At 41.3% G+C, this 24,033-nt stretch overlaps 1 long non-coding RNA gene across 1 annotated transcript in view; it reads left to right on the top strand.

Annotated features, from left to right (window-relative positions):
- The first annotated feature begins 1,941 nt into the window (after nucleotides 1-1,941).
- The window catches only part of LOC142698248 (uncharacterized), a 41,240-nt gene continuing 19,148 nt past the window's right edge, over nucleotides 1,942-24,033 (top strand). The window contains exon 1 of the long non-coding RNA XR_012865741.1: nucleotides 1,942-2,101. This is a non-coding gene — a long non-coding RNA (uncharacterized LOC142698248). The remainder of the gene's footprint in view (nucleotides 2,102-24,033) is intronic.

Below are 24,033 nucleotides of genomic sequence, written 5' to 3'. Positions count from 1 at the left end.
CGGACTCCTGCCGTATATCATCATGCCGTGCGGACTCCTGCCCTATATCATCATGCCGTGCGGACTCCTGTCGTATATCATCATGCCGTGCGGACTCCTGTCGTATATGATCCTGCCGTGAGGACTCCTGTCGTATATCATCATGCCGTGCGGACTCCTGTCGTATATGATCCTGCCGTGAGGACTCCTGTCGTATATCATCATGCCGTGCGGACTCCTGTCGTATATCATCATGCCGTGCGGACTCCTGTCCTATATCATCATGCCGTGCGGACTCCTGTCGTATATCATCCTGCCGTGCGGACTCCTGCCGTATATCATCATGCCGTGCGGACTCCTGTCGTATATCATCATGCCGTGCGGACTCCTGTCCTATATCATCATGCCGTGCGGACTCCTGTCGTATATCATCATGCCGTGCGGACTCCTGTCGTATATCATCATGCCGTGCGGACTCCTGTCGTATATCATCATGCCGTGCGGACTCCTGTCGTATATCATCATGCCGTGCGGACTCCTGTCGTATATCATCATGCCGTGCGGACTCCTGCCGTATATCATCATGCCGTGCGGACTCCTGTCGTATATCATCATGCCGTGCGGACTCCTGTCGTATATCATCATGCCGTGCGGACTCCTGTCGTATATCATCATGCCGTGCGGACTCCTGTCGTATATCATCATGCCGTGAGGACTCCTGCCGTATATCATCATGCCGTGCGGACTCCTGCCGTATATCATCATGCCGTGCGGACTCCTGCCCTATATCATCATGCCGTGCGGACTCCTGTCGTATATCATCATGCCGTGCGGACTCCTGTCGTATATGATCCTGCCGTGAGGACTCCTGTCGTATATCATCATGCCGTGCGGACTCCTGTCGTATATGATCCTGCCGTGAGGACTCCTGTCGTATATCATCATGCCGTGCGGACTCCTGTCGTATATCATCATGCCGTGCGGACTCCTGTCCTATATCATCATGCCGTGCGGACTCCTGTCGTATATCATCCTGCCGTGCGGACTCCTGCCGTATATCATCATGCCGTGCGGACTCCTGTCGTATATCATCATGCCGTGCGGACTCCTGTCCTATATCATCATGCCGTGCGGACTCCTGTCGTATATCATCATGCCGTGCGGACTCCTGTCGTATATCATCATGCCGTGCGGACTCCTGTCGTATATCATCATGCCGCGCTGACTTATTTGAAGAGTTTGTAAATGTTTATACAGAAAGGAAATCAAATGATCTAATTGAAAACGCATTCAGAAGAATCGTGGCCTCACAAGAAGACGGGAGAAAAGAAAGGTCATCACCGCGTCCGGCGCCGGCAAGAGATTCATTCCAAACTCCAGGGAGGCGCCTGAACCCCCGACTCTCAGTAAGAAAATCCCTAAAAATCCGATCCAATATCACTAAAGAGGAACTGACTATAAAACCCTTTATGAACCGTCGCTCGGACTATGTGGTGTCGGATACATTGGGAGAACGACCCAACCTTCACGGTGCGGACGGAGCAGCCGCCGCACCACAGCCGGGCATCTGAAGCTCAGATTATACAGACACAATATCAGAACTCATCATTTGCCAATATTCAAATCTCTCCAATAGAACAAATCTCACTGAATACACAGAACCGTTGCTTGTGGTGTTCCCTTGTTCTGCGGCGTGGCCAAACGCAGGTGTGAACAGGGAGCAGGACAACGGAATGACAGGAGATCACAGCAGTGACGTCAGACAGGGGCGGGGCTCCTCCGTCAGGGGCGGGGCTCCTCAGTCAGGGGGACGGTGCTCCTTCGTCAGGGGGCGGGGCTCCTCTGTCAGGGGGCGGGGCTCCTTCGTTAGGGGCGGTGCTCCTCCGTCACGGGGCGGGACTCCTCAGTCAGGGGGCGGGGCTCCTTCGTCAGGGGTCTGTCATTCACTTCAGTTTCATCTTTCCCGCCGCTTCCTAGTTTGCTTTCTCTCGTACGCTTGATCACGTGGTGCACACAGATCAGCTGACCTCGCGTCTACGACCTACTGCAGGTCGGGGGTGTGGTCACTATTGAGTCTGCGCAGTCAAATGACCAGAGGAAGACAGGCATGTTCCCGATACCGGTGAGTACGGAGAGAGACGGACAGAGCCTGAGAGACGGGCGGCCACAGGGAGATAGACAGCGAGAGAGACGGACAGGGAGAGAGACGGACAGGGAGATAGACAGGGAGAGAGACGGACAGAGCCTGAGAGACGGGCGGTGACAGTGAGATAGACAGCGAGAGAGACGGACAGAGCCTGAGAGACAGCGAAAGAGACGGACAGAGCCTGAGAGACGGGCGGCGACAGGGAGATAGACAGCGAGAGAGACGGACAGAGCCTGAGAGACGGGCGGCGACAGGGAGACGGACAGAGCCTGAGAGACGGGCGGCGACAGGGAGATAGACAGCGAGAGAGACGGACAGGGAGATAGACAGCGAGAGAGACGGACAGGGAGATAGACAGCGAGAGTCGGACGGAGACGGAGGCAGCCAGCGAGACATCTGGGGACCTGTGAGACGTTTGTGTTCCGCTCTCTCCCATTATTCATGATGATAACTCGTCCTCCAGCGCTGCACACAATCCTGATCCCTGTCCCCAGGAGCTGACACTCTAAACATGACCACACACCTACGATAAAAGAATGGAAGAGAGTACATGGGTGTGTGGTGGGGGGACGGTGGGGTCTGGAGGGGGTACGTGGGTGTGTGGAGGGGGTACGTGGGTGTGTGGAGGGGGACGGTGGGGTCTGGAGGGGGTACGTGGGTGTGTGGAGGGGGGACGTGGGTGTGTGGAGGGGGACGGTGGGGTCTGGAGGGGGCACGTGGGTGTGTGGTGGGGGGACGGTGGGGTCTGGAGGGGGTACGTGGGTGTGTGGAGGGGGACGGTGGGGTCTGAAGGGGGTACGTGGGTGTGTGGAGGGGGACGGTGGGGTGTGTGGAGGGGGTACGTGGGTGTGTGGAGGGGGATGGTGGGGTCTGGAGGGGGCACGTGGGTGTGTGGAGGGGGACGGTGGGGTGTGTGGAGGGGGTACGTGGGTGTGTGGAGGGGGACGGTGGGGTCTGGAGGGGGTACGTGGGTGTGTGGAGGGGGACGGTGGGGTGTGTGGAGGGGGTACGTGGGTGTGTGGAGGGGGATGGTGGGGTCTGGAGGGGGCACGTGGGTGTGTGGAGGGGGACGGTGGGGTGTGTGGAGGGGGTACGTGGGTGTGTGGAGGGGGACGGTGGGGTCTGGAGGGGGCACGTGGGTGTGTGGAGGGGGGACGTGGGTGTGTGGAGGGGGACGGTGGGGTCTGGAGGGGGCACGTGGGTGTGTGGAGGGGGACGGTGGGGTGTGTGGAGGGGGACGGTGGGGTGTGTGGAGGGGGACGGTGGGGTCTGGAGGGGGACGGTGGGGTCTGGAGGGGGCACGTGGGTGTGTGGAGGGGGGACGTGGGTGTGTGGAGGGGGACGGTGGGGTCTGGAGGGGGCACGTGGGTGTGTGGAGGGGGACGGTGGGGTCTGGAGGGGGCACGTGGGTGTGTGGTGGGGGGACGGTGGGGTCTGGAGGGGGTACGTGGGTGTGTGGAGGGGGACGGTGGGGTCTGAAGGGGGTACGTGGGTGTGTGGAGGGGGACGGTGGGGTGTGTGGAGGGGGTACGTGGGTGTGTGGAGGGGGATGGTGGGGTCTGGAGGGGGCACGTGGGTGTGTGGAGGGGGACGGTGGGGTGTGTGGAGGGGGTACGTGGGTGTGTGGAGGGGGACGGTGGGGTCTGGAGGGGGTACGTGGGTGTGTGGAGGGGGACGGTGGGGTGTGTGGAGGGGGTACGTGGGTGTGTGGAGGGGGATGGTGGGGTCTGGAGGGGGCACGTGGGTGTGTGGAGGGGGACGGTGGGGTGTGTGGAGGGGGTACGTGGGTGTGTGGAGGGGGACGGTGGGGTCTGGAGGGGGCACGTGGGTGTGTGGAGGGGGGACGTGGGTGTGTGGAGGGGGACGGTGGGGTCTGGAGGGGGCACGTGGGTGTGTGGAGGGGGACGGTGGGGTGTGTGGAGGGGGACGGTGGGGTGTGTGGAGGGGGACGGTGGGGTCTGGAGGGGGACGGTGGGGTCTGGAGGGGGCACGTGGGTGTGTGGAGGGGGGACGTGGGTGTGTGGAGGGGGACGGTGGGGTCTGGAGGGGGCACGTGGGTGTGTGGAGGGGGACGGTGGGGTGTGTGGAGGGGGACGGTGGGGTGTGTGGAGGGGGACGGTGGGGTGTGTGGAGGGGGACGGTGGGGTGTGTGGAGGGGGACGGTGGGGTGTGTGGAGGGGGTACGTGGGTGTGTGGAGGGGGACGGTGGGGTGTGTGGAGGGGGACGGTGGGGTGTGTGGAGGGGGCACGTGGGTGTGTGGAGGGGGACGGTGGGGTGTGTGGAGGGGGACGGTGGGGTGTGTGGAGGGGGACGGTGGGGTGTGTGGAGGGGGTACGTGGGTGTGTGGAGGGGGACGGTGGGGTGTGTGGAGGGGGACGGTGGGGTGTGTGGAGGGGGTACGTGGGTGTGTGGAGGGGGACGGTGGGGTGTGTGGAGGGGGACGGTGGGGTGTGTGGAGGGGGTACGTGGGTGTGTGGAGGGGGACGGTGGATGTGTGGAGGGGGACGGTGGGGTCCGGAGGGGGACGGTGGGGTCCGGAGCGGGTACGTGGGTGTGTGGAGGGGGACGGTGGGGTCCGGAGGGGGTACGTGGGTGTGTGGAGGGGGATGGTGGGGTGTGTGGAGGGGGATGGTGGGGTGTGTGGAGGGGGGCGGTGGGGTCTGGAGGGGGTATGTGGGTGTGTGGAGGGGGTACGTGGGTGTGTGGAGGGGGACGGTGGGGTCTGGAGGGGGTACGTGGGTGTGTGGAGGGGGACGGTGGGGTGTGGAGGTGGTACGTGGGTGTGTGGAGGGGGACGGTGGGGTGTGGAGGTGGTACGTGGGTGTGTGGAGGGGGACGGTGGGGTGTGGAGGTGGTACGTGGGTATGTGGAGGGGGTACGTGGGTGTGTGGAGGGGGATGGTGGGGTGTGTGGAGGGGGTGTGTGGAGGGGGACGGTGGGGTCTGGAGGGGGTACGTGGGTGTGTGGAGGGGGACGGTGGGGTCTGGAGGGGGTACGTGGGTGTGTGGAGGGGGACGGTGGTGTGTGGAGGGGGTACGTGGGTGTGTGGAGGGGGACGGTGGTGTGTGGAGGGGGTACGTGGGTGTGTGGAGGGGTTACGTGGGTGTGTGGAGGTGGTACGTGGGTGTGTGGAGGTGGTACGTGGGTGTGTGGAGGGGGTACGTGGGTGTGTGGAGGGGGTACGTGGGTGTGTGGAGGGGGACGGTGGGGTGTGGAGGGGGTACGTGGGTGTGTGGAGGGGGACGGTGGGGTGTGTGGAGGGGGACGGTGGGCTCTGGAGGGGACGGTTGGGTCTGGAGGGGATAGGTGGGTGTGTGGAGGGGGACGGTTGGGTCTGGAGGGGATAGGTGGGTGTGTGGAGGGGGACGGTTGGGTCTGGAGGGGATAGGTGGGTGTGTGGAGGGGGACGGTGGGGTCTGGAGGGGGTACGTGGGTGTGTGGAGGGGGACGGTGGGTGTGTGGAGGGGGACGGTGGGGTCTGGAGGGGGTACGTGGGTGTGTGGAGGGGGACGGTGGGGTCTGGAGGTGGTACGTGGGTGTGTGGAGGTGGTACGTGGGTGTGGAGGTGGTACGTGGGTATGTGGAGGTGGTACGTGGGTGTGTGGAGGGGGTACGTGGGTGTGTGGAGGTGGTACGTGGGTGTGTGGAGGTGGTACGTGGGTGTGGAGGTGGTACGTGGGTATGTGGAGGTGGTACGTGGGTGTGTGGAGGGGGTACGTGGGTGTGTGGAGGTGGTACGTGGGTGTGTGGAGGGGGTACGTGGGTGTGTGGAGGGGGTAAGTGGGTGTGTGGAGGGGGTACGTGGGTGTGTGGAGGGGGACGGGTGGGTGTGTGGAGGGGGACGGTGGGGTGTGTGGAGGGGGACGGTGGGCTCTGGAGGGGACGGTTGGGTCTGGAGGGGATAGGTGGGTGTGTGGAGGGGGACGGTTGGGTCTGGAGGGGATAGGTGGGTGTGTGGAGGGGGACGGTTGGGTCTGGAGGGGGTACGTGGGTGCGTGGAGGGGGACGGTGGGGTCTCTCCGCGCCCGCGCGCTCTCTCCGCGCGCGCTCTCTCTCTCCGCGCGCGCTCTCTCTCTCCGCGCGCGCTCTCTCTCTCCGCGCGCGCTCTCTCTCTCCGCGCGCGCTCTCTCTCTCCGCGCGCGCTCTCTCTCTCCGCGCGCGCGCTCTCTCTCTCCCCGCGCGCTCTCTCTCTCCCCGCGCGCTCTCTCTCTCCCCGCGCGCTCTCTCTCTCCCCGCGCGCTCTCTCTCTCCCCGCGCGCTCTCTCTCTCTCTCGCGCCCTCTCTCTCTCGCGCTCTCGATTCGCGGCCCCAGCACAGATCCGTAAAAACCACTGTTGTTAGCACGAGGCCTAAAGTGTATGAAATGTTTTCTATGTATTTGGGTTCTGGTGATTTGATATGCGCGATCATTATTAGTAGTATTTGTATTATTGTTATTATTATTCTCAGTATTATCCTCAGTATTATTAGTACTCTTAGTATTATTCTCAGTATTATTATTATTATTATTCTCAGTATTATCCTCAGTATTATTAGTACTCTTAGTATTATTCTCAGTAGTATATTGGTATTATTATTATTATTATTATTCTCAGTATTATCCTCAGTATTATTAGTACTCTTAGTATTATTCTCAGTAGTATATTGGTATTATTATTATTATTATTATTCTCAGTATTATCCTCAGTATTATTAGTACTCTTAGTATTATTCTCAGTATTATTATTATTATTATTCTCAGTATTATCCTCAGTATTATTAGTACTCTTAGTATTATTCTCAGTAGTATATTGGTATTATTATTATTATTATTATTCTCAGTATTATCCTCAGTATTATTAGTACTCTTAGTATTATTCTCAGTATTATTATTATTATTATTATTCTCAGTATTATCCTCAGTATTATTAGTACTCTTAGTATTATTCTCAGTATTATTATTATTATTATTCTCAGTATTATCCTCAGTATTATTAGTACTCTTAGTATTATTCTCAGTATTATTATTATTATTATTCTCAGTATTATTAGTACTCTTAGTATTATTCTCAGTAGTATATTGGTATTATTATTATTATTATTATTATTATTCTCAGTATTATCCTCAGTATTATTAGTACTCTTAGTATTATTCTCAGTATTATTATTATTATTATTATTCTCAGTATTATCCTCAGTATTATTAGTACTCTTAGTATTATTCTCAGTATTATTATTATTATTATTCTCAGTATTATCCTCAGTATTATTAGTACTCTTAGTATTATTCTCAGTATTATTATTATTATTATTCTCAGTATTATTAGTACTCTTAGTATTATTCTCAGTAGTATATTGGTATTATTATTATTATTATTATTATTATTCTCAGTATTATCCTCAGTATTATTAGTACTCTTAGTATTATTCTCAGTATTATTATTATTATTATTCTCAGTATTATTCTCAGTATTATTCTCAGTATTATTATTATTATTATTATTCTCAGTATTATCCTCAGTATTATTAGTACTCTTAGTATTATTCTCAGTATTATTATTATTATTATTATTCTCAGTATTATCCTCAGTATTATTAGTACTCTTAGTATTATTCTCAGTATTATTATTATTATTATTCTCAGTATTATCCTCAGTATTATTAGTACTCTTAGTATTATTCTCAGTATTATTATTATTATTATTCTCAGTATTATTAGTACTCTTAGTATTATTCTCAGTAGTATATTGGTATTATTATTATTATTATTATTATTATTCTCAGTATTATCCTCAGTATTATTAGTACTCTTAGTATTATTCTCAGTATTATTATTATTATTATTCTCAGTATTATTCTCAGTATTATTCTCAGTATTATTATTATTATTATTATTCTCAGTATTATCCTCAGTATTATTAGTACTCTTAGTATTATTCTCAGTATTATTATTATTATTATTATTCTCAGTATTATCCTCAGTATTATTAGTACTCTTAGTATTATTCTCAGTATTATTATTATTATTATTCTCAGTATTATCCTCAGTATTATTAGTACTCTTAGTATTATTCTCAGTATTATTATTATTATTATTCTCAGTATTATTAGTACTCTTAGTATTATTCTCAGTAGTATATTGGTATTATTATTATTATTATTATTCTCAGTATTATCCTCAGTATTATTAGTACTCTTAGTATTATTCTCAGTATTATTATTATTATTATTATTCTCAGTATTATCCTCAGTATTATTAGTACTCTTAGTATTATTCTCAGTATTATTATTATTATTATTCTCAGTATTATCCTCAGTATTATTAGTACTCTTAGTATTATTCTCAGTATTATTATTATTATTATTCTCAGTATTATTAGTACTCTTAGTATTATTCTCAGTAGTATATTGGTATTATTATTATTATTATTATTATTATTCTCAGTATTATCCTCAGTATTATTAGTACTCTTAGTATTATTCTCAGTATTATTATTATTATTATTCTCAGTATTATTCTCAGTATTATTCTCAGTATTATTATTATTATTATTATTCTCAGTATTATCCTCAGTATTATTAGTACTCTTAGTATTATTCTCAGTATTATTATTATTATTATTCTCAGTATTATTCTCAGTATTATTAGTACTCTCAGTATTATCCTCAGTATTATTAGTACTCTTAGTATTATTCTCAGTAGTATATTGGTATTATTATTATTATTATTATTCTCAGTATTATCCTCAGTATTATCCTCAGTATTATTAGTACTCTTAGTATTATTCTCAGTAGTATATTGGTATTATTATTATTATTAGTATTATTATTAACAAAACTGAACGGAGCCGCATGAATCAATAATAACCACTAAATTATGCAAAATGAAAAATAAGTAAAGTCGAATAACGGGGGCTGATCCCCAAAAGCATCGCAATGGAATATATATAACCTAGAAAGGGAGGACGCTCAGAAAGAAACACGATGTACAAAGAGTAGAAAAAAACTTTATTAACATATATAATAAAAGACAGTAAACAATGTATAAAAAGAATCCATAGACCGACAGCTAAAAAGGGCCACGAGGCTGCGTGTCTATCAAACATACGTAAATGGCAGACGAATATCTATAATTAGACTTCCAAACAGAGACATATGTAATGCAAGGCCAAAACATGAGAGATGTATAATGTGTAATGTGTATAAAGTCCAACCCTCAGAATAATGACAGATATATGACATGGCCATGATCTGTATAGCAGTACACAGGAGTAAACAGACCGCGCATCTAGCACAGCCATAACATTGTATACATATATGTAGTCACCGTGCACGTAAGGGTATGTTCACACAGCGGGGGTCCGTAACGGCTGAAATTACGGGGATGTTTCAGCCTGAAAACATCCCCGTAATTTCAGCCGTACCGGCATGTGCAGGCGCTTGAACGCCGCGTCAATTACGGCCGTAATTGGCGCTGCTATTCATTGGAGTCAATGAATAACGGCTCCAATTACGGCCAAAGAAGTGACAGGTCACTTCTTTGACGCGGGCGTCTATTTGCGCGCCGTCATTTGACAGCGGCGCGTAAATATACGCCTCGTGTGAACAGACAAACGTCTGCCCATTGCTTTCAATGGGCAGATGTTTGTCAGCGCTATTGAGGCGCTCTTTTCGGGCGTAATTCGGGGCAAAAACGCCCGATTTACGTCCGTAAATAGGCCGTGTGAACATACCCTTAGAAAGGAAGTCCATATACATGCAATAGAAATGGCCTATGTAAGGGATCAAACATACCCATATTGAGGTGCCAGGAGAGACACAGCCAGCGTCCACCACAACACGCGTTTCGGCGCTAACGCCTTCGTCTGGGGGTGTCGTTACAATGTAAACAGAGGCCATTTAAATGAGACATGACCAATAAGGAAAGCCTGCATGACCTGCAATATGTTCCAATCAACCGCACCGCATAATTATCGCTGTCCTGGACCGCAGGTGGCCACGCCTCCGAAACTGCCAGCCGCGAGGCGCCAGAACCGGAAGCCATTTTCTGAGTCGACGGGACCATTCTACTAAGTCGATGGTCAATACTGCTGAATTCTAGTCTAATTGCTGCCGATCCATTGTAAGAAGTGAGGATTCATCTTCACGCTGCGTGTCTATACATGTGTATTTCTATATGGGTGGATGTCTTTGTTATTTACTAGGTATGTTTGTGCTATAGATCACTGGCACTTCATAGATCACTGGCACTTCATAGATCACTGGCACTTCATAGATCACTGGCACTTCATAGATCACTGGCACTTCATAGATCACTGGCACTTCATAGATCACTGGCACTTCATAGATCACCGGCACTTCATAGATCACCGGCACTTCATAGATCACTGGCACTTCATAGATCACTGGCACTTCATAGATCACTGGCACTTCATAGATCACTGGCACTTCATAGATCACTGGCACTTCATAGATCACTGGCACTTCATAGATCACTGGCACTTCATAGATCACTGGCACTTCATAGATCACTGGCACTTCATAGATCACTGGCACTTCATAGATCACTGGCACTTCATAGATCACTGGCACTTCATAGATCACCGGCACTTCATAGATCACCGGCACTTCATAGATCACCGGCACTTCATAGATCACTGGCACTTCATAGATCACTGGCACTTCATAGATCACTGGCACTTCATAGATCACTGGCACTTCATAGATCACTGGCACTTCATAGATCACTGGCACTTCATAGATCACTGGCACTTCATAGATCACTGGCACTTCATAGATCACTGGCACTTCATAGATCACTGGCACTTCATAGATCACTGGCACTTCATAGATCACTGGCACTTCATAGATCACTGGCACTTCATAGATCACTGGCACTTCATAGATCACCGGCACTTCATAGATCACCGGCACTTCATAGATCACCGGCACTTCATAGATCACCGGCACTTCATAGATCACCGGCACTTCATAGATCACCGGCACTTCATAGATCACCGGCACTTCATAGATCACCGGCACTTCATAGATCACCGGCACTTCATAGATCACCGGCACTTCATAGATCACCGGCACTTCATAGATCACCGGCACTTCATAGATCACCGGCACTTCATAGATCACCGGCACTTCATAGATCACCGGCACTTCATAGATCACCGGCACTTCATAGATCACTGGCACTTCATAGATCACTGGCACTTCATAGATCACTGGCACTTCATAGATCACCGGCACTTCATAGATCACCGGCACTTCATAGATCACCGGCACTTCATAGATCACCGGCACTTCATAGATCACCGGCACTTCATAGATCACCGGCACTTCATAGATCACCGGCACTTCATAGATCACCGGCACTTCATAGATCACCGGCACTTCATAGATCACCGGCACTTCATAGATCACCGGCACTTCATAGATCACCGGCACTTCATAGATCACCGGCACTTCATAGATCACCGGCACTTCATAGATCACCGGCACTTCATAGATCACCGGCACTTCATAGATCACCGGCACTTCATAGATCACTGGCACTTCATAGATCACCGGCACTTCATAGATCACCGGCACTTCATAGATCACCGGCACTTCATAGATCACCGGCACTTCATAGATCACCGGCACTTCATAGATCACCGGCACTTCATAGATCACCGGCACTTCATAGATCACTGGCACTTCATAGATCACCGGCACTTCATAGATCACCGGCACTTCATAGATCACTGGCACTTCATAGATCACTGGCACTTCATAGATCACTGGCACTTCATAGATCACCGGCACTTCATAGATCACCGGCACTTCATAGATCACCGGCACTTCATAGATCACCGGCACTTCATAGATCACCGGCACTTCATAGATCACCGGCACTTCATAGATCACCGGCACTTCATAGATCACCGGCACTTCATAGATCACCGGCACTTCATAGATCACCGGCACTTCATAGATCACTGGCACTTCATAGATCACCGGCACTTCATAGATCACTGGCACTTCATAGATCACTGGCACTTCATAGATCACCGGCACTTCATACTCTTGTATTTCACTCTTGTTCACCTAGGCTCGTGCTACTTTCTTTCCTCGGTAATTTATTCTATATTTACACATGTTGAGTTCTCTATTTATTTACACCTTCATGATCTTACTCTTTTCCCCCTTTCACTTTTTGTTGCGCCCACATTTTATGTCTTTTCTCCGGCATCTCCCCTTCTTTCACATCCTCGTTCACACACATGGCGTTTGCATGTTTTATTGTCATTTCAATACATTATTGCAGTAATTGCCCTTTCTTTGTGAACACTTTGTAACAATATCGCACTCATAACATTGAAATCTGATCTTTCTAACAAGTTGCTATGTGGCCTTGTGACTTTATTACATACACAGGGCTCTCGGCATAAGAATCCTCTTCTCCTCTGGCAGCGTCCCTTATTTACCTGCGTTCTATGTATCCTGCCTCACTGTGTCACTTTTCATTGGTCCGGGATGACCGGCCTCTGTCTCTTGTCACCCGTGACGCGTCGGTTTCTGCATTCACGTGACTGGGTCTTCTGACGCGGTTGCGTGTTTCCGGCGCCTCGCGGCTGGCAGTTTCGGAGGCGTGGCCACCTGCGGTCCAGGACAGCGATAATTATGCGGTGCGGTTGATTGGAACATATTGCAGGTCATGCAGGCTTTCCTTATTGGTCATGTCTCATTTAAATGGCCTCTGTTTACATTCTAACGACACCCCCAGACGAAGGCATTAGCGCCGAAACGCGTGTTGTGGTGGACGCTGGCTGTGTCTCTCCTGGCACCTCAATATGGGTATGTTTGATCCCTTACATAGGCCATTTCTATTGCATGTATATGGACTTCCTTTCTTACGTGCACGGTGACTACATATATGTATACAATGTTATGGCTGTGCTAGATGCGCGGTCTGTTTACTCCTGTGTACTGCTATACAGATCATGGCCATGTCATATATCTGTCATTATTCTGAGGGTTGGACTTTATACACATTACACATTATACATCTCTCATGTTTTGGCCTTGCATTACATATGTCTCTGTTTGGAAGTCTAATTATAGATATTCGTCTGCCATTTACGTATATTTGATAGACACCCAGCCTCGTGGCCCTTTTTAGCTGTCGGTCTATGGATTCTTTTTATACATTGTTTACTGTCTTTTATTATATATGTTAATAAAGTATTTTTCTACTCTTTGTACATCATGGTATTAGTATTAGTATTAGTATTATTAGTATTATTATTATTAGTAATTATTAGCAATTCACGATATAGACTGGGAAGAACTAATGTCAAATAATGGAACAAATGATAAATGGGAGATTTTCAAATCTACTTTGAGTTATTATAGTGCAAAATGTATTCCTACAGGTAATAAGTATAAACGACTCAAATTAAACCCCACATGGCTTACACCTTCTGTGAAAGGGGCAATACATGACAAAAAAAGGGCATTTAAAAAATACAAATCTGAGGGTACAGCTGTAGCCTTTGTAAAATATAAAGAGCTTAATAAAATCTGTAAAAATGTAATAAAATTAGCAAAAATACAAAATGAAAGGCAGGTGGCCAAGGATAGTAAAACAAATCCTAAAAAATTCTTCAAGTATATAAATGCAAAAAAGCCAAGGTCTGAACATGTAGGACCCCTAGATAATGGTAATGGGGAGTTGATCACAGGGGATCAAGAGAAGGCAGAGTTACTAAATGGGTTCTTTAGCTCTGTATATACAACAGAAGAAAGAGCAGCTGATGTAGCCGGTGCCAGTGCTGAGGAGCTGATGTAGCCGCTGCCAGTGCTGAGGAGCTGATGTAGCCGGTGCCAGTGCTGAGGAGCTGATGTAGCCGGTGCCAGTGCTGAGGAGCTGATGTAGCCGGTGCCAGTGCTGAGCAGCTGATGTAGCCGGTGCCAGTGCTGAGCAGCTGATGTAGCCGGTGCCAGTGCTGAGCAGCTGATGTAGCCGGTGCCAGTGCTGAGGAGCTGATGTAGCCGGTGCCAGTGCTGAGCAGCTGATGTAGCCGGTGCCAGTGCTGAGCAGCTGATGTAGCCGGTGCCAGTGCTGAGCAGCTGATGTAGCCGGTGCCAGTGCTGAGCAGCTGATGTAGCCGGTGCCAGTGCTGAGGAGCTGATGTAGCCGGTGCCAGTGCTGAGGAGCTGATGTAGCCAGTGCCAGTGCTGAGGAGCTGATGTAGCCGCTGCCAGTGCTGTTAATATATCAGTTGATATACTGAATTGGATGAATGTAGATATGGTCCAAGCTAAATTAAATAAAATAAATGTACACAAGGCCCCGGGACCAGATGGGTTACACCCTAGAGTTCTTAAAGAGCTTAGTTCAGTTATTTCTGTCCGCCTCTTCATAATATTTAGAGAGTCTCTCATGAGTGGTATAGTGCCAAGGGACTGGCGCAGGGCAAATGTGGTGCCTATTTTCAAAAAGGGCTCTAGGTCTTCCCCGGGTAATTATAGACCAGTAAGCTTAACATCCATCGTGGGGAAAATGTTTGAGGGGCTATTGAGGGACTATATACAGGATTATGTGACAATAAATAGCATTATAAGTGACAGCCAACACGGTTTTACTAAGGACAGAAGTTGTCAAACTAACCTAATCTGTTTTTATGAAGAGGTGAGCAGAAGTCTAGACAGAGGGGCCGCTGTGTATATAATGATTATATGAGGGGTGAGCAGAAGTCTAGACAGAGGGGCCGCTGTGGATATAATGATTATATGAGAGGTAAGCAGAAGCCTAGACAGAGGGGCCGCTGTGGATATAGTGTTTATATGAAGAGGTAAGCAGAAGCCTAGACAGAGTGGCCGCTGTGGATATAATGATTATATGAGAGGTGAGCAGAAGCCTAGACAGAGGGGCCGCTGTGGATATAATGATTATATGAGAGGTGAGGAGAAGCCTAGACAGAGTGGCCGCTGTGGATATAATGATTATATGAGAGGTGAGCAGAAGCCTAGACAGAGGGGCCGCTGTGGATTTAGTGTTTTTGGACTTTGCTAAGGCATTTGACACTGTCCCCCATAGATGTCTAATGGGTAAATTAAGGACTATAGGTTTAGAAAATATAGTTTGTAATTGGATTGAGAATTGGCTCAAGGACCGTATCCAGAGAGTTGTGGTCAATGATTCCTACTCTGAATGGTCCCCGGTTATAAGTGGTGTACCCCAGGGTTCAGTGCTGGGACCCCTATTATTCGATTTATTTATTAATGATATAGAGGATGGGATTAATAGCACTATTTCTATTTTTGCAGATGACACCAAGCTATGTAATATAGTTCAGACTATGGAAGATGTTCATGAATTACAGGCAGATTTAAACAAACTAAGTGTTTGGGCGTCCACTTGGCAGATGAAGTTTAATGTAGATAAATGTAAAGTTATGCATCTGGGTACCAACAACCTGCATGCATCATATGTCCTAGGGGGAGCTACACTGGGAGTAATAATCTGCAGCATCATATGTCCTAGGGGGAGCTACACTGGGGGAGTCACTTGTTGAGAAGGATCTGGGTGTAATAATCTGCAGCATCATATGTCCTAGGGGGAGCTACACTGGCGGATTCACTTGTTGAGAAGGATCTGGGTGTAATAATCTGCAGCATCATATGTCCTAGGGGGCGCTACACTGGGGGAGTCACTTGTTGAGAAGGATCTGGGTGTAATAATCTGCAGCATCATATGTTTCTAGGGGGCGCTACACTGGGGGAGTCACTTGTTGAGAAGGATCTGAGTGTACTTGTAAATCATAAACTCAATAACAGCATGCAGTGTCAATCAGCTGCTTCAAAGGCCAGCAGGATATTGTCGTGTATTATAGAGGCCTGGACTCGCGGGACAGAGATGTAATAATGCCACTTTACAAAGCATTAGTGAGGCCTCATCTAGAATATGCAGTCCAGTTCTGGGCTCCAGTTCATAGAAAGGATGCCCTGGAGTTGGAAAAAATACAAAGAAGAGCAACGAAGCTAATTAGGGGCGCGGAGAATCTAAGTTATGAGGAAAGATTGAAAGAATTAAACCTATTTAGCCTTGAGAAAAGACGACTAAGGGGGGACATGATTAACTTATATAAATATATGAATGGCGCATACAAAAAATATGGTGAAATCCTGTTCCTTGTAAAACCCCCTCAAAAAACAAGGGGGCGCTCCCTCCGTCTGGAGAAAAAAAGGTTCAACCTGGTCGCAGCAGGGACAGTAGACACCGCAGGAGCCGTCACAGCAGGGACAGTAGACACCGCAGGAGCCGTCACAGCAGGGACAGTAGACACCGCAGGAGCCGTCACAGCAGGGACAAGAGATACCGCAGGAGCCGTCACAGCAGGGACAGGAGACACCGCAGGAGCCGTCACAGCAGGGACAGTAGACACCGCAGGAGCCGTCACAGCAGGGACAGTAGACACCGCAGGAGCCGCCACAGCAGGGACAGGAGACACCGCAGGAGCTGGTCGCAGCAGGGACAGGAGACACCGCAGGAGCCGTCACAGCAGGGACAGGAGACACCGCAGGAGCCGTCACAGCAGGGACAGGAGACACCGCAGGAGCCGTCAAAGCAGGGACAGGAGACACCGCAGGAGCCGTCACAGCAGGGACAGTAGACACCGCAGGAGCAGGGACAGTAGACACCGCAGGAGCCGTCACAGCAGGGACAGTAGACACCGCAGGAGCAGGGACAGTAGACACCGCAGGAGCTGGTCGCAGCAGGGACAGTAGATGGCTTTAAAAAAGGCTTAGATAATTTCCTAGAACAAAAAAATATTAACTCCTATGTGTAGAAATTTTTTACTTCCCCTTTCCCTTCCCTTGGTTGAACTTGATGGACATGTGTCTTTTTTCAACCGTACAAACTATGTAACTATGTAACTATATGTAACTACTATGTAACTCTTAGTAGTATTATTAGCAGTAGTATATTATTATTAGTATTATTATTAGTAGTATTAGTATTATTATTCTTATTCTTAGTATTATTATTATTAGTACTCGTAGTAGTAGTATTATTAGCAGTAGTATATTAGTATTATTATTAGTAGTAGTATTATTAGTAGTATTATTATTATTATTATTAGTAGTAGTAGTATATTAGTAGCAGTATTAGTAGTAGTAGTAGTATTATTATTAGTAGCAGTATTATTAGTAGTAGTAGTATTATTATTAGTAGTAGCAGTATTATTAGTAGCAGTATTATTAGTAGTAGTAGTAGTAGTATTATTATTATTATTAGTAGTAGTAGTATATTAGTAGCAGTATTATTAGTAGTAGTAGTATTATTATTAGTAGCAGTATTATTATTAGTAGTATTATTATTATTAGTAGTAGTAGTAGTAGTAGTAGTATATTAGTAGTAGTATTATTATTATTAGTAGTATATTAGTAGTAGTGTAGTATTATTATTAGTATTATTAGTAGTAGTAGTAGTAGTAGTGGTAGTAGTAGTATTATTAGTAGTAGTATTATTAGTAGTAATATTAGTAGTAGCAGTATTATTAGTAGTAGCAGTATTATTATTATTATTAGTAGTAGTAGTAGTAGTAGTAGTAGTAGTAGTAGTATTATTATTAGTAGTAGCAGTATTATTATTATTATTAGTAGTATTAGTAGTATTAGTAGTATTAGTAGTAGCAGTATTATTAGTAGTAGCAGTATTATTATTAGTAGTAGCAGTATTATTATTATTATTAGTAGTATTAGTAGTATTAGTAGTAGCAGTATTATTAGTAGTATTATTATTAGTAGTAGTATATTAGTAGTAGTAGTAGTAGTAGTATATTAGTAGTAGTATTATTATTAGTAGTAGTGTAGTATTATTATTATTAGTAGTAGTAGTAGTATATTAGTAGTAGTATTAGTAGTATATTAGTAGTAGTATTATTATTAGTAGTAGTATATTAGTAGTAGTGTAGTATTATTATTAGTATTATTATTATTAGTAGTAGTAGTAGTAGTGGTAGTGGTGGTAGTAGTAGTATATTAGTAGTAGTATTATTAGTAGTAGTAGTATTAGTAGTAGTAGTATATTAGTAGTAGTAGTAGTAGTAGTAGTATTATTAGTAGTATTATTATTAGTAGTAGTATTATTAGTATTAGTAGTAGTAGTATTAGTAGTATTATTATTATTATTAGTAGTAGCAGTATTATTAGTAGTAGCAGTATTATTATTAGTAGTAGTATTAGTAGTAGCAGTATTATTAGTAGTAGCAGTATTATTAGTAGTAGTAGTAGTAGTAGTATTATTATTAGTAGTAGCAGTATTAGTAGTATTAGTAGTAGCAGTATTATTAGTAGTAGCAGTATTATTATTAGTAGTAGCAGTATTATTATTATTATTATTAGTAGTATTAGTAGTAGCAGTATTATTAGTAGTAGCAGTAGTATTATTATTAGTAGTAGTAGTAGTAGTAGTAGTATATTAGTAGTAGTATTATTATTAGTAGTAGTATATTAGTAGTAGTGTAGTATTATTATTAGTATTATTATTAGTAGTAGTAGTAGTAGTAGTAGTGGTAGTAGTAGTATATTAGTAGTAGTATTATTAGTAGTAGTATTATTAGTAGTAGTATTATTATTAGTAGTATTATTATTAGTAGTAGTATTAGTAGTAGTAGTATTATTTGTAGTAGTATTAGTAGTATATTAGTAGTAGTATTATTATTAGTAGTAGAAGTAGTAGTATTGGTAGTGAGTAGTAGTAGTAACAGTAGTAGTAGTATTAGTATTATTATTAGTAGTAACAGTAGTAGTAGTATTAGTAGTAACAGTAGTAGTAGTAGTAGTAGTAGTATATTAGTAGCAGTATTAGTAGTAGTAGTATTATTATTAGTAGTAGTATTAGTAGTAGCAGTATTATCAGTAGTAGTAGTATTATTATTAGTAGTAGCAGTATTATTAGTAGTAGCAGTATTATTATTAGTTGTAGTATTATTAGTAGTAGTAGTATTAGTATTATTATTATTATTATTAGTAGTAGTATATTAGTAGCAGTATTATTAGTAGTAGTAGTATTATTATTAGTAGCAGTATTATTAGTAGTAGCAGTATTATTATTATTAGTAGTAGTAGTAGTAGTAGTATATTAGTAGTAGTATTATTATTAGTAGTAGCAGTATTATTAGTAGCAGTATTATTAGTAGTAGTAGTAGTAGTATTATTATTAGTAGTAGTATTATTAGTAGTAGTAGTATTAGTAGTATTATTATTATTAGTAGTAGTAGTATATTAGTAGCAGTATTATTAGTAGTAGTAGTATTATTATTAGTAGCAGTATTATTATTAGTAGTATTATTATTATTAGTAGTAGTAGTAGTAGTAGTAGTAGTATATTAGTAGTAGTATTATTATTAGTAGTAGTATATTAGTAGTAGTGTAGTATTATTATTAGTATTATTAGTAGTATTATTATTAGTAGTAGTAGTAGTAGTAGTAGTAGTAGTAGTAGTATATTAGTAGTAGTAGTATTAGTAGTAGTAGTATTATTAGTAGTAGTAGTATTATTAGTAGTAATATTAGTAGTAGCAGTATTATTAGTAGTAGCAGTATTATTATTAGTAGTAGTAGTAGTAGTAGTATTATTATTAGTAGTATTAGTAGTAGCAGTATTATTATTATTATTAGTAGTATTAGTAGTATTATTAGTAGTAGCAGTATTATTATTAGTAGTAGCAGTATTATTATTAGTAGTATTAGTAGTATTAGTAGTAGCAGTATTATTAGTAGTATTATTATTAGTAGTAGTATATTAGTAGTAGTAGTAGTAGTATATTAGTAGTGGTATTATTATTAGTAGTAGTGTAGTATTATTATTATTATTAGTAGTAGTAGTATATTAGTAGTAGTAGTAGTATTAGTAGTATATTAGTAGTAGTATTATTATTAGTAGTAGTATATTAGTAGTAGTGTAGTATTATTATTAGTATTATTATTAGTAGTAGTGGTAGTAGTGGTAGTAGTAGTAGTATATTAGTAGTAGTATTATTAGTAGTAGTAGTAGTATTAGTAGTAGTAGTAGTATATTAGTAGTAGTAGTAGTATTATTATTAGTAGTAGTATTATTATTATTAGTAGTAGTAGTATTAGTAGTAGTAGTATTAGTAGTATTATTATTATTATTAGTAGTAGCAGTATTATTAGTAGTAGCAGTATTATTATTAGTAGTAGTATTAGTAGTAGCAGTATTATTAGTAGTAGCAGTATTATTAGTAGTAGTAGTAGTAGTAGTATTATTATTAGTAGTAGCAGTATTAGTAGTATTAGTAGTAGCAGTATTATTAGTAGTAGCAGTATTATTAGTAGTATTATTATTAGTAGTAGCAGTATTATTATTATTATTATTAGTAGTATTAGTAGTGTTAGTAGTAGCAGTATTATTAGTAGTAGCAGTATTATTATTATTAGTAGTAGCAGTATTATTATTAGTAGTAGTAGTAGTAGTAGTAGTAGTATATTAGTAGTAGTATTATTATTAGTAGTAGTATATTAGTAGTAGTGTAGTATTATTATTAGTATTATTATTAGTAGTAGTAGTAGTAGTAGTAGTGGTAGTAGTAGTATATTAGTAGTAGTATTATTAGTAGTAGTATTATTAGTAGTAGTATTATTAGTAGTAGTAGTATTAGTAGTAGTAGTATATTATTAGTAGTATTATTATTAGTAGTATTATTATTAGTAGTAGTATTAGTAGTAGTAGTATTATTTGTAGTAGTATTAGTAGTATATTAGTAGTAGTATTATTATTAGTAGTAGAAGTAGTAGTATTGGTAGTGAGTAGTAGTAGTAGTAACAGTAGTAGTAGTATTAGTATTATTATTAGTAGTAACAGTAGTAGTAGTATTAGTAGTAACAGTAGTAGTAGTATTATTATTAGTAGTAACAGTAGTAGTAGTATTATTATTAGTAGTAACAGTAGTAGTAGTATTATTAGTAGTAGTAGTAGTAGTATTATTAGTAGTATTAGTAGTATATTAGTAGTAGTATTATTATTAGTAGTAGTAGTATTATTAGTAGTAGTGTAGTATTATTATTATTAGTAGTAGTAGTAGTAGTAGTAGTAGTATTAGTAGTATATTAGTAGTAGTATTATTATTAGTAGTAGTAGTATATTAGTAGTAGTGTAGTATTATTATTATTAGTAGTATATTAGTAGTAGTATTTTATTAGTAGTAGTATATTATTAGTAGTATATTAGTAGTAGTAGTATTATTAGTAGTATATTAGTAGTAGTATTATTAGTAGTAGAAGTAGTAGTATAGTAGTAGTAGTATTAGTATTATTATTAGTAGTAACAGTAGTAGTAGTAGTAGTAGTATTATTAGTAGTAACAGTAGTAGTAGTATTATTATTAGTAGTAACAGTAGTAGTAGTATTATTAGTAGTAACAGTAGTAGTAGTAGTATTATTAGTAGTAACAGTAGTAGTAGTAGTATTATTATTAGTAGTATTATTATTAGTAGTAACAGTAGTAGTAGTATTATTATTAGTAGTAACAGTAGTAGTAGTATTATTATTAGTAGTATTATTATTAGTAGTAACAGTAGTATTAGTATTATTATTAGTAGTAACAGTAGTAGTAGTATTATTAGTAGTAGTAACAGTAGTAGTAGTATTATTATTAGTAGTAACAGTAGTAGTAGTATTATTATTAGTAGTAACAGTAGTAGTAGTATTATTAGTAGTAGTAACAGTAGTAGTAGTATTATTATTAGTAGTAACAGTAGTAGTAGTATTATTATTAGTAGTAACAGTAGTAGTAGTATTATTGTTAGTAGTAACAGTAGTAGTAGTAGTATTATTAGTAGTAACAGTAGTAGTAGTATTATTATTAGTAGTAACAGTAGTAGTAGTATTATTAGTAGTATTATTATTATTAGTAGTAACAGTAGTAGTAGTATTATTATTAGTAGTAGTATATTAGTAGTAGTAGTAGTATATTAGTAGTAGTATTATTAGTAGTAGTGTAGTATTATTATTATTAGTAGTAGTAGTAATAGTATATTAGTAGTAGTAGTAGTAGTAGTAGTAGTATATTAGTAGTAGTGTATTATTAGTAGTAGTAGTATATTAGTAGTAGTATTATTATTAGTAGTAGTATATTAGTAGTAGTAGTAGTAGTAGTAGTATTATTAGTAGTGGTATATTAGTAGTAGTAGTATATTAGTAGTAGTATTATTAGTAGTAGTATATTAGTAGTAGTAGTATTAGTAGTAGTATATTAGTAGTAGTATTATTATTAGTAGTAGTATTATTATTAGTAGTAGTATATTATTATTAGTAGTAGTATATTAGTAGTAGTAGTATTATTAGTAGTAGTATTATTATTAGTAGTAGTATTATTTGTAGTAGTATTAGTAGTATATTAGTAGTAGTATTATTAGTAGTAGAAGTAGTAGTATAGTAGTAGTAGTAGTAGTAACAGTAGTAGTAGTATTAGTATTATTATTAGTAGTAACAGTAGTAGTAGTATTAGTATTATTATTAGTAGTAACAGTAGTAGTAGTAGTATTATTAGTAGTAACAGTAGTAGTAGTATTAGTATTATTATTAGTAGTAACAGTAGTAGTAGTAGTATTATTATTAGTAGTAACAGTAGTAGTAGTAGTAGTAGTAGTAGTAGTAGTAGTAGTAGTAGTATTATTAGTAGTAACAGTAGTAGTAGTATTATTATTATTAGTATTATTATTAGTAGTAACAGTAGTAGTAGTAGTAGTAGTATTATTATTAGTAGTATTATTATTAGTAGTAACAGTAGTATTAGTATTATTATTAGTAGTAACAGTAGTAGTAGTAGTAGTATTAGTAGTAGTAACAGTAGTAGTAGTATTATTATTAGTAGTAACAGTAGTAGTATTATTATTAGTAGTAACAGTAGTAGTAGTAGTAGTAGTATTAGTAGTAACAGTAGTAGTATTATTAGTAGTATTATTATTAGTAGTAGTAGTATTATTATTAGTAGTAGTATATTAGTAGTAGTAGTAGTATATTAGTAGTAGTATTATTATTATTATTAGTAGTAGTAGTATTATTAGTAGTAACAGTAGTAGTAGTAGTAGTATTATTATTAGTAGTATTATTATTAGTAGTAACAGTAGTAGTAGTATTATTATTAGTAGTAACAGTAGTAGTAGTAGTAGTAGTAGTAGTAGTAGTAGTAGTATTATTATTAGTAGTAACAGTAGTAGTAGTATCATTATTAGTAGTATTATTATTAGTAGTAACAGTAGTAGTAGTAGTAGTATTATTATTAGTAGTAACAGTAGTAGTAGTAGTAGTATTATTATTAGTAGTATTATTATTAGTAGTAACAGTAGTAGTAGTATTATTATTAGTAGTATTATTATTATTAGTAGTAACAGTAGTAGTAGTATTATTATTAGTAGTAACAGTAGTAGTAGTAGTAGTAGTATTAGTAGTAGTAACAGTAGTAGTAGTATTATTATTAGTAGTAACAGTAGTAGTAGTAGTATTATTAGTAGTATTATTATTAGTAGTAACAGTAGTAGTAGTATTATTATTAGTAGTATTATTATTAGTAGTAACAGTAGTAGTAGTAGTATTAGTAGTATTATTATTAGTAGTAGCAGTATTATTATTAGTAGTATTATTATTAGTAGTAGTATTATTAGTAGTAGTAGTATTATTATTAGTAATATTATTATTAGTAGTAACAGTAGTAGTAGTATTATTATTAGTAGTATTATTATTAGTAGTAACAGTAGTAGTATTATTATTATTAGTAGTAACAGTAGTAGTAGTAGTATTATTATTAGTAGTAACAGTAGTAGTAGTATTATTATTAGTAGTATTATTATTAGTAGTAACAGTAGTAGTAGTATTATTATTAGTAGTATTATTATTATTAGTAGTA

Source organism: Rhinoderma darwinii, unplaced genomic scaffold (genome assembly GCF_050947455.1).
Source record: "Rhinoderma darwinii isolate aRhiDar2 unplaced genomic scaffold, aRhiDar2.hap1 Scaffold_1016, whole genome shotgun sequence".
Lineage (NCBI taxonomy): Eukaryota > Metazoa > Chordata > Amphibia > Anura > Rhinodermatidae > Rhinoderma > Rhinoderma darwinii.
This window is presented reverse-complemented; position numbering and strand designations above follow the sequence as displayed.